The sequence below is a fragment of the Alligator sinensis genome, unplaced genomic scaffold, assembly GCF_000455745.1.
Source record: "Alligator sinensis unplaced genomic scaffold, ASM45574v1 scaffold832_1, whole genome shotgun sequence".
Classification (NCBI taxonomy): Eukaryota; Metazoa; Chordata; order Crocodylia; family Alligatoridae; genus Alligator; species Alligator sinensis.
In genome coordinates this window covers 2,349,349-2,356,608 of record NW_005842057.1, presented here as the reverse complement: position 1 = coordinate 2,356,608, position 7,260 = coordinate 2,349,349, and positions in this window count along the sequence as shown.

The window sequence follows — 7,260 nt, the reverse complement described above, 5'->3', positions numbered from 1 at the left end:
TCTTTCCCTTAAGCTCTTTAAAAATGGGGCTTAGATCCTCAACTCATGAAGGCTGTCATCTCTCCATTGGCTTTAGAACTGTTATCCTGTTTAAGATGTCCTGAGGATCTAAGCCCCTGCCCATTCTAAAATAAATTAAAATATAAAAGACTAGTCCATAAACAATTATTGCTCTAATCAACATTCTGCAAAATCTAGTACCTGCCTTGCGATACTTACTTTTATGAGTGCCAGTCAACTGCCATATGATGTTATGGCCATATCCAGTAAAGGACATAAATGTCTAAAGTGGGATTTAGGCTATAAGGGCCCAAAAGGTGGGGCTTTATTTGTGTTGGCCTTTAGATACTACATAAAAGCCATATTTTTCACTTACAAAAAACTAGGACTCTTGGTTCCAAAATAATACCTTTTATTAGACAAACTGGAAAATGGCAAGAAAATTGTGCTTTTCTGCAAGCTTTCGGGATCAAAGTCCCTTCGTTGGCTCTGGGAAAAGTATAGGTGGTACAAGATGGTGAAAAGTCCCCATAGGTAGGAAATGAACTTCATTTTTGCACAGAGGGAGCTGAAGATGGAAGTCTGTCCCTCTGGGTCCATGGGTGTCTTCACTTGGTCTTTGTGCAACATTCCTACTGGCTCTTTGTAATCATACTAAGTCTTCCCTCATCCATGAACCTAAATGTAATTTAACTGTCACCAAAGCATTAATAAGAACCTGTGAGCTATAGAAAAAAGTATGAAAATATGATGCTGCCTAGAATGGCCGATTGGAACTGGAGAGAGTTGGATGAGACAGACAAAATGTAACTAGTTTTTGGCTTATTAAGGCTTTACTCTACACCACCAAATTTGTTTTACCCTTAATTTCTGTAGAAATAGGATTAAGACCAGAGGAAAATGTACGGTCTCGTATGAGTAAGCAGATGACTTCTGTGCAGTGAGTAGGTTCATACATTTGTATGTAGTCTGTGAAATGGCATAACGGATGACAGAATTTATGTTGGAAATGTGTTATAAAGGTGCTTCTTAGTTTAAGGAGATCACGTTGTCAGAACTGCGTGGGGGACAGAACTCTGTATAAACCTCTGTGTAGAACCCTAAATCCAGTTTTCCTGACTTTCTTATGTATGAGCTTTATTTTTTTTTTAATTCCAGCCTTCCAGTAAGACTTTTGTTTAAATATGTGTGCATGAGTATACGTCTCAGCAGAAGCTCTGGTTGTTTGGGAATCTCTTTAGTCTTTTGAGTTGTGGTAAACTCTTCTAGTGATTATACAATACAGTATAAACATGCTGTTATTAATCATGTGAATGTTACTATTTCACATTCTAAACAACTGATGGTAATGATGATGCAGCACCTGATGTGTGAAAGTTGAAGACTGTTTTTCCCCCAAAGTGAACAGTTTGAAATGTGTTTACATTGTTCCTGGGTGCTTACTATCATGCTCCTTGAAGAGAGTCTACCAGGTTCTCCTTCATTCGTGTTTGTTTATTGTCAGCAACCCATTTCTTTCCTACATTTTTGACCATATAACACACTTCCCCTTTAAATTTTGTCATTGCCTTGCTCTCTGCTATCACAGCAACTTCTAGCTGCTTGCTACTTACTACCTTCAAAGCCCTATATAGTGCTTTCCTTCTCCCCTGCTGCTGCTCCGTCCTCTACTCCACCAACTATATGTTATTGTATTGCAGCCTTGGTGAAGGGCCCCAGCCAGGGATCAGGCCCTTTGTGCTACATGCTGTACAGCACATGTATATACACACGTGTGTGTTGGTGCACGGCAGTTTCTTCTAGCTGTCAGTTTCTTGCATAATTTCTCTCCTTCCTTTTTTATGCATAAATCCATGCAAAATTCTTGCTAAACTCATCATTAATGCCCCTATACCTGACCACACTTAAATCCTATTGAAAATTGCTTTATTCTACATCAGCCCTGCGTACATAGATTGAGAATGATAGTACTGTTCAGTTGAAGAAGGCGGGTGTTGGAAGGGGTATAAATGCTGTATCTGAGCAGTGTGAATCTAATGCTGGAAGACTGGAGGTGTGAGGGTGAAAATGTTGTCTGGACTTATGATTTCTTTCTTTTTTTAGTGATTACATTGTTATTGAGGCAATGCGCTTAAACAGTCTCAGTTCTCTGTTAGTGAAATTGTTTGTATGAGAGCCATATCACACTTGGGTATAAAATGTCAGCCCCTGTAGCACTGCAGCGCAGTGCAGTGCAATGGGTCACATTTTGACAAGCACACAGCTCATGCATTTCTTTCTGTGATAATACTGTCAGCCCCAATTTACAGCAACCCAGTTTAATGCAGAGCTTACCAATAATTTGTAGTGATCAGAAGATCAATCGAGATTTAGTGCTTGTTTTCTGAATGAACAATGAAGGGCTAGGTGGCCTCCTGGGGTTTGTTTTTTTGGCTCAGTGGCTGTGCAGAGTCTTCAGAGTTCAGCTGCAATCTATTGATAGGAGTTTAATTTTAGGGTGTACATATATTAATATCTGACATGATTAAAGCAAAGATGTCACAATTCACGATGTTGGTTCTGGGATATTCTTCCTTTTTTTGTCTTACAAATGCAGGCAAACCCTAATAGCTGTGGTAGTTAGCAGCAGCATGCTCTAGCACAGCAGTGCAGTCACGTAGAAATCTTCCTGAAGGGTTTTCTTTCCTCTGCAGGGTGACCTCTTTGCCTGGCTCATTGAGATAAATTCTCTGAGATTCTTGACCTGATCTGATGGAGGTGGAAACTGAACTGTCGTTTTATAATCAGTAGGCTTCACATGAACACTCTGTATAGCATGTATCGCTCCTTTTCTTTTCTTTTCTTTTCTTTTCTTTTCTTTTCTTTTCTTTTCTTTTCTTTTCTCTTTTCTTTTCTTTTTAAATGCCTCTCACAATAATGCAACCATGGCTTGGTTGCTTCTGACACTAGAACATTTTATACAACCCGCTTTTTTTTATTCCCCCATTATGATTTTGTTTATACAACACTGAGCATGTGAAAACAAAAAACTCAGACCCAGTAACTTCCTGTGAGCAGCAAGGCATTAAGAATAAGCTGTTGAGAGCTCCAGGGAGAAACATGCAGTGTGAAATCCTGGAGGAAAATGAGAGGTTGCGGCTGTTACTAGGAGAAAAACCCTTTAACAATGAAGCACAACAATGGGAAGATAAGACGGAGGAAAACACATTTTTAGCTCAGTTAGCTCTAGACTTGCTTGTTTGTTTGAATAAACCTTGTGCCTGTCTCTCTCACATTGCCGTCTACTGCATTCCTCCCACCAGGAGATCATTGTGTGATCTGAGATCTGCAGTTGGGATAAAACCAGGATTGCTAAAAACAGATGGTGTTCGAGTGAAAATACAAAGGAGTTTGCCTGGCAAAAAAGAAAAGTTACCTCTAATGCTACCCTGGCCCTGAACATATTCCTCTGAATTGGCTTGTAGAAGTTAAATTCTTCACAACAAACTCCATAGGTATTTTAAATGTTTCTGATATTTAGTGCATGTATGTGTGTGTGCGCATGTGAGATATATATACCTGACCAAATGTCAGTCTCCTGTTCTGTATTTAATTTTCTTTGCATATAATATATAATTATCTGTGAACTTGTATATTTGCAATAGAAAATATATAGAAAATACATGCATGGTTTGTGGCAGAAAAGAGGTACAGACTGGCCTCTTATTCTTAAATTCTAGTACTCAAGAGACTTAGGCCACATACAGACATTCAAAACGCCCTAGGAGGAATCAATCTAAGTTATATGGTTTTCTCTAAGCGGCCTAGTTTGGATAGGGAATGAACGGTAAACATATTTGCCCTTGTAGGGGATGCACAGATAGCCCGCACCAGCAGAGGCCTGCATGCTTCCCAGCCATCCTATGTGGGGCCAGCTACCGCACCCTGTGCCTGACAAGCCCCCTGGATGGGGCCAATGACTTCCATGTGGCTGATGAAGACATGGCTACCCAGGATTCCATAGATACCAGGGTGCTCTGGAGCCACGTCCAGACCATTGAGTGCTGGTTCTGGGCCTGTGCCACCAGCAGCAACTGATGGGAGTAGATTGTCCTGGACACCTGGGCTGATGAAAAGTGGGTCCAGACCTTCTGCAAGTGCCGGGCCACCTTCATGGACATCGTCACCCAGGTGGCCCCCCACATCATGTGCCATGACATCAGCTTGCAGCCATTCCTCTCTCTGGAGAAGTGGGTAGCCATCGCTATCTTGAAGCTAGCCACCCCTAGCAGGTTTAAATCTCCACTACAACAGTAACCGGTTTGGCATGGGTAAGTTCATGGCTGGAGAGGTCTTCCAGGATGTGTGCCTGGTCATCCAGAATGTCCTGGCAGCTGCTTAATCTACCTTGTCAGCCTAAAGGAATTGGTCACCAGCTTCCACTGCATAGGCTTCCCCAACTGCAGGGTGTCACAACCCAAGGGTGTGATTTTTGTTTCTGTGTGTGCTTTGGCACCACTGAATTGTTTTCCCGACAAATTGTAGATTTCTTTGCAGTGTGCATTTCTTCTTTGCAGCACAGAAATGCTCGTTGCAAAGAGTTCCCGCCATTTGTATTATAATTCGAGCCCCATTATTGGTTTGCGTGAAATTATTCACACGTGGCGGCTAGTGATTGGCTTGCTAGCCGTATAAAAAGCTTGAGTGGTTTCCGCCCAAGTTGGAGGACTCCACGAACAGCAGGAGGAGAAGACTTCACGCTGTGTGAAGATCTCTAAGTGCTGCGGAGCCTATCGGAGCCAGTGCATTTCAAGCAGGCAACAGAGGTCTGATCAGCCTCTAGCCTCTCCCCGTCGCCGTTCGCAATCCTCGATTGTATCCCTCTCCCTGTGCGCAAAAGAACCCACGGAGCCTCAACAACTCCGTGGGAGAGACCCGAGCTTGTCGTAGTCCTCAAACGAGGATTTAATCGGAGCTGTGCCTGGGAAACTGTCCACTCTACACCACGACCATCTTCGGTGTAAGTAAACAATCTTGAATCAACCCTTACGCGTCCGAGCCTAATTCTAGCATGTCGCCTGTTTTCTCCGATCCAGTGTGCCTGGGCTGCTGGCCACAGCCCGCGCGGAGCAAAAAAGGGCCCGGATCGCACCCGGCCCGCACACAGGGGAGCCGTGGAAAGCACCCATATCCCCAATCTCTGCCTGCCCCAAGGCACCCAGCCATTGATCAACTGCAAGGGCTACTTGTCCATTGTCCTGCAGGGCATTGTCAACCACCAGGGATGCTTCACCCATGTTTTCTAGCTGGACAAGCAGTGCCCATAATGACTGTATCTTCTGCAACTCTCCCCTCCCCCATCTGAGGGAGAATGGGCTACTGATGTCCCCAGTTTCATTATTTGCACTGTCCCTGTCCCTCCCTTCATCACTGGGGACCCGCCTTACCCCTTCCTGCCCAAGCTAACGAAGCCCTACATGGAGCAGCTGAACTGCCAGAAGAAGCACTTCAACTATTGCCTGAGCAGGTGCCGCATGACTGTGGAGTATCCCTTCAGCCATCTTAACATGCACTGTTGGGCTCTCAGTAGGCGTCTCAAAGTGGAGGAGAAGAAACTGCCATGCCTCAATGCCTCATCATCACTTCATGTATCCTCCACAACAGCTGCAGGACCAGGGTAGAGGTCTTCCACAAAGTGCCAAGCATGCATGGTGCAGGGAGGCTGGAGAGAGGGCCCCCCGCACTGGTGTTGGGAGTACTGGCTCCAACAGCAGCAGGAAGTCCAGGTCTGTGAAGCCCTGTCTGACTACCTCCTGGCCCATGGGGCCTGGAAGCACTCTCTGAATGAGTACGGCCAGAGGGCTTCAAGCACCTGAGTGCCCATGCCCTGGCACTGGGTGATGGATCTCCTGCCCCAAGGCTCCTCTGACCCTGAGTCTCAGATGGTGCTGTCCATAACCCTGGTTGCCTGTACACAGTTCCCTGTCCCCTGCACTCTCCCCCAAGGGTGGGCTATGGGGGAATGCAGTGCAAAGAAGAGACGTGCCTCAGTTTACAGTGTTGCAGTTGCCAAACTTTTCTTGGTTTTTAATAAAGAAAACCTGTTGAATGTTGCCTGGGTCAGAACTTGGTTCGCTTCCCCATTTATGCAAACCAGCAAACCTTTGGAGGGGGCTGAGGGCAGGAGTCAGAGCAGAGGAGGCTTATGAAAGGGGTGATAATCTGGAGGGGTGGTTTGGATGGGGAATGGGGATGGAGTTGGGGTCAGGAGGAATGCTGCAGGGGCAAAACTCAACATAGACATTTGGAAGGAAAGAATGGGAAGGGGGCTTTAGACCTGGCACACTAATTCCCAGACTTGGGAGTGAAGATCAGGGATTTCTCCATGTAGGAGTTGAACAGGTGATCCTGGAGCCCTGTATCCACTTGAGAGGGCTGTGGGGTGGGACGCATCACCTTGGAAGGGGCAGTGGACTCCTGGCACTACCTCACAAGACCCCCATTCCCTTGCTCCCTGCCCCAGGGTCTCAATTTCCCTCTGTGGGGACTCTGACCCTGTGACCCATTGGTCATGCCTCTGGCCCACCTCACAGGGCAAGACCAAGCCTAGGGGCTGCCTATCCCTGCTGTGGTTGGGACACTACCCCACAGAGGGACCCAGGCCAGGAGAGGGATCACAGGGAGTGGAAAAGCTTCCTCCCCCCTGCGCTCCCCACCTGGCAGGTGTGCTGGTGCCAGGGTCATCCACATGACTGTGCCCAGTGTGGAAGCATGGGGGTCCTTGGCTGGGTGTGCAGGTGCCAGGGTTGGGGTCTGTGGGGTCATGCCTGTGTGGGTTCCCTTGGGCTGTGTTGGATTCTCCTGGGCTCAGTGTTGGAGTCTGTGTGTATGTTGTGGGGTCAGTGCTATAGTGGGGGGGAGGGGGCGAGTGAGACGACCACCCTGGGCACCGAAGCAAATGGGCACCAACAGGAGCTGCCCAGCTGTGGTGGGGCACAGAACAGAGCTGCGAGTGGCTTATTGCGGGGGGGTGCGTGGAAATGAGGGAGGGTGGCTCCCACTGCTGCGTGCAGTCCCAGGCAAGCATGGTGGGGGCGTGTGCCCCCTGGATCTGTGTGTGGGGCAAAGGTGGGCTGCTACTGCTGGCTTTGCTGCAGGCACCAAACTTCATTGCTATGGCACTGTCTGGGGTGCTTTGTGACGGGTTTTTGGGAGTGCAGGGGCACAGCCCAGGAATTCAGGGGCTCAGGTACTGGGGCTCATGTAGAGGACACTGATGCC